Below are 4,802 nucleotides of genomic sequence, written 5' to 3' on the forward strand. Positions count from 1 at the left end.
TTTTTTAAATACAAAAATGTATAAGTAATCATCAAAATAGGAACTTTTTTTAAAATAATTTTGAGTTAATCTTTTCTCTGATATATTCATAGATTTTCTTTTCTTTTCAAATTGGTTCAGTCGTTTCGGAGCCTTTAGAGTGCAAACAAACAAATGCAAATAAAAAATCCTCTTTATAAAATTAGTAGGGTAAAGGCGGGATAGATGCCTCAGTGGGATAGATGCCCCATTTTTAAAAAACCTAACTTCCTATGCTCGTGATTAAGAAACAACCGTTTAACTAGAAGCCACAAGCACCCCGCACCTAAGTTAGCCACGCGCTGTCGAGGGGTGAGGTCGCATTTCGCTCGTGTGTGAATTCATCTCCGCGGCGAACTTAAAGCGAGCGAAAAATGGCGAGTATTTGCTGTTGTATAACTTTATAAGAAGATATTAACTCCGTCAAATTTTTTATTACATTTGTATATTGTTTCATGAAGTATGCATTTTGATGTAAATAGTTGCTCTATTGTATTTATTTATTTAAAAAAATACTAGGGCATTTATCCCTGTCAAAAAGGATAGTTACCCTGATTTTTTACGGTATAGGTGCCCCGAGGGGCATCTATCCCTCCATACACCACGTGTACCCTGAATGTATTATAAGTGCTTTGAATATATATTTGTGTTTTTTTTTTAACCGACTTCCCAAAAAGGAGGAGGTTCTCAATTCGGCCGGTATGTTTTTTTTTTTTTTTTTTTTTCTATGTATGTACATCGATTACTCCGAGGTTTATGGACCTATTTACGTGATTCTTTTTTTGTTCGACGCGGAATAGCTGCCAGTTAGTCCCATAGTCATCAGGTCAGGATCTGATGATGGAAACCTTGAGAAATCGAGGGTAACCTTCGAAAGTTGTAGGCATACATAAGGTAAAAACTTGACACTCAGGCGTATGCCTGAAAGCACTATTTAACAGTGAAGGTTTGGAGCTGACCTGATGATGGAGACCAGAGAGGGTCGAGGGAACTCGACAACTGAATATGTAAACTACCTCGTGGTTGGGCTTATATTTTTTGAATTGACTAGACCTTTGCAACAGTCAAGGTTTGGAGCTGACCTGATGATGGAGACCAGAGAGGGTCGAGGGAACTCGATAACAGAATATGTAAACTACCTCGTGTTTGGGCTTATATTATTTGTATTGACTAGACCTTTGCAACAGTGAAGGTTTGGAGCTGACATGATGATGGAGACCAGAGAAGGTCGAGGGAACTCGACAACTGAATATGTAAAATACCTCGTATTTGGGCTTATATTGTTTGTATTGATGAGAACTTTCCACTTATATGGATAGTGACAAGTATTCGTATCACTGAAAAGCTGTAAATAAAAAACTTTTTTACAAAAAAATTAAACCGACTTCCAAAAACACTAAAAAGCAAAAAAAAAACTAATTTTAGGTGCATCGGCCTAGAAGTCGGTGGCAAAATTAACCTAGTAACATCCATTAGACACCGACTTCTAAGTCGATGCACCTAAAATTAGTTTTTTTTTGCTTTTTAGTGTTTTTGGAAGTCGGTTTAATTTTTTTTATATTTTTCATGTGTTTATGTATAGGTGTTTACACTTTTTATTGATTACGAATGATTTACAGTTCAAACAGTGAAGATGAAGACAATTCACCTAAGAACAAAGTTAAGCGAAAGAAAACTAAAGGTTTGCCGGTAAAGAAGACCAAAAGAGATGGACAGGATGAGCCTAAAGATACAAATAAAAATAAATGCATAGAATGCTTTGGAAACTATGAACCAACAAAGTCTATATCCGACTGGATTCAATGTGTAATGTGTCAGTACTGGTTACATGAAACCTGTACACTTTTCAGAAATTTTTGCTCGAGATTTTTGCTCGTGGAAAACTTAAAGCACTGTCCAGTTAAATAATATGATGCTAAGTATATTGTGTTATTTTGGTTTTTAAGAAAGAATTATTTTTATGATTTTGCATGTTGAAACTTAATAATTAATATTTTATAATAAGGGTTTAAAATTTAAAATACATTCTTTTTGTTGAACATGTGTACTTTTAGAATTTTATTGTGTTAATTTTAATTAATCTGATAATGAATATTAAAAGATGTTAAAAACTGCAAAGTACTTTACATTTGAAATAAATTAAAGTAAAAAATATATAAATATTATTAATATAATACACTTATACAGTATGAAGGGCATCTATCCCGCACCATAGGCATCTATCCTCGCTAGTACTTTCAAAGTGGGGCAACTATCCATAGGGGTAGGCATCTATCCCCAAAAATTGAGTTCTACAAAAAGCTAAAATCTGCAAACCGTGTTGTAGTAGTATAGGTCCAAAAGGACAAATCACAAATAAACATAAAGGATTAAACTAGTTACATTCATAGGTGTTATTAATGTAGAACCAATATTTATTAAATTAGAAGCATATTTCAAAAAGTGGGGCATCTATCCCGCCTTTACCCTATAGATAAGTATTGTATAGTTATCGGCACGAATCTTGAGCGCTGACCATCATCTGCGCAGAAGTGATTTATTAGCAAAGAACCAATCCCGAGTGACGGCTATGACGCGATGCACTGCGGGCCAATCACCGCTTTAGCCCGCCCCCGCGCCTCACTTCATACCACAAAAGGGACCCAATAAATTACTTCTGCGCAGGTGAAGGTCAGCGCTCAAGATTCGTGCCGATGATTATATTATAGCAAAATCTTACGAGTTATGAGATTCTTCCTCCGATACTAAGTACCTTCACATCATCACTAGCAGCCTATCAGTTCTCACTTTCCTTACAAATATACATACATACATACAAGGTGTTACAAAAGCAAACGGCCAATAAATGGTCCATGGAACGAAAATTACCATTAAAAAATCACCAACTTTTAAAGAAAACACTTAATTTTTATGCCACAAAAAAAGATATAACGGCGTCCACGGCCGATTTCGGCAACGGCGGCTGTTCTCATTTAAGGAGATCAGCCAGCTGCGCAGGACATATGTGCACGAGCATTTGCGCAGTCACAGGTGCACTCACTATTCCTTCACTCTCATAACCCGATGGGACGACAATCCGACACGACCAGTTTAAGAAAACCCACAAAGCGATTTCAGCCCGACCCGGGAATCGAACCCGAGACCTCGAGCACAGCAGCCGCGCTTGCGACCACTAGACCAACGAGGCAGTCACAGCCACAAAAAAAGATATAACATAGATATAAAAACTTTCTTAATATCCGAAAAATAAAGAGCCAAAATGACTTACTGGCGTACTTTTGTAACACCTTGTATAATACAGTTTAATATAAATTATTACACAATAGTTTTTATAAACAACAACTACGTTTGGTTCACAAAATATTAATATAACGTCAATTGACGATTGGTTGCATCTTGTAACAAACAAATCTGTGTTGCCAGCTCTCTAAAATTCCCCTGAATATAGGGGGAATTATTCAAGACACAATATAACTCAGGGGTATTTTTTTTATTTTAATTTTTCATAAAAAAAGTTCTGGTGAAATTAATTTACCGCACTAAAGTCAGACATTCAATGCCTTAGTTTTTTTTTAATCGGCAAATCTTAGGTTTTACTAGAAAATGTTAAGATTTACCGTAGTTCGAGCTTTTACAGAAACATATACATTTGACAATAGTAGCTAACTTAATATGGTTAAAGTTACTGTTACAGCCTTTTATCGTCCCACTGCTGGGCACAGGCCTCCTCTCACACGGAGAAGGATTGAGCATTAATCACCACGCTTGCTCAATGCGGGTTGGTGACTTCAGACTATATAGTCCAGGTTTCCTCAAGATGTTTTCCTTCACCTTTTTATTAGCCATTGGTGTCCAAGATATACTAAGAAAGTTAAGTATCTTTTCAAAATTGATTTAAAAGTTGGCAACACTGACGCAAACTGCATTCAAACGTCAATTGTCGATAGCTTGCGCAAAATATGCGGCCTACGTGGACAGTAGGTTTTCACTACTTTTTATTGTAATTTAACTTATTATTTAAATAGTAAAATTGGTTCCCCAAACATTATATTTTTTCGGACCAAAATTCACCGCGTTTGAGTAAGTTAGTGTTTATTGTGTGCTCTTTCACAATTGTCGGCTAAATGTACCTAGTGTTGTGCTTTTATCGACATCGGTATGTATTAAAATAGTGATGTGGTCTAATCTAATGCATTATGTTCACACTTTTGCGGTGATTTTTGGGAAAATACACTTAAGAGAAAAATAAAATTGGTACTTCATAATTTTGAGCACATACATACTTATACATAGTTAAACCCAAAAAGCTAAATTCATAGTCGTTGTCGACGTAAAAATTTTGCTCGGTACAAAACTCAGCACATACAAATTTTGAATTATAGTTCGGCCATTCAGAGAATGCGTTCCTGACACGTCGCGATTGAACTGACGACGTAATAACATTCATTGATTATTGATATAATAATGTTGTTTTAATGCTCCTCAATTGTTAAAACGGTAAACAACCAGCAAAAATATTTTTATCGTAACTGCAACGCCATTGCAAAGTTACGTCGTCAGTTCAATCGCGACGTGTCAGGAACGCATTCTCTGAATGGCCGAACTATAAATACAAGGTGTTGATTTGCATCTGTGCCATATTTCAGGAGGTTGACATAAAATACGTAAATAATCGATTGGAATTACAGAAGACGGGACATAGCTAATATGCGCTGCTTTTTTTGACATTGTAATGTCATAGTACTTCAGAAATAACTCAATTTTATGAATGAAATTTATGAGTG

Source organism: Helicoverpa zea, chromosome 30 (genome assembly GCF_022581195.2).
Source record: "Helicoverpa zea isolate HzStark_Cry1AcR chromosome 30, ilHelZeax1.1, whole genome shotgun sequence".
Classification (NCBI taxonomy): domain Eukaryota; kingdom Metazoa; phylum Arthropoda; class Insecta; order Lepidoptera; family Noctuidae; genus Helicoverpa; species Helicoverpa zea.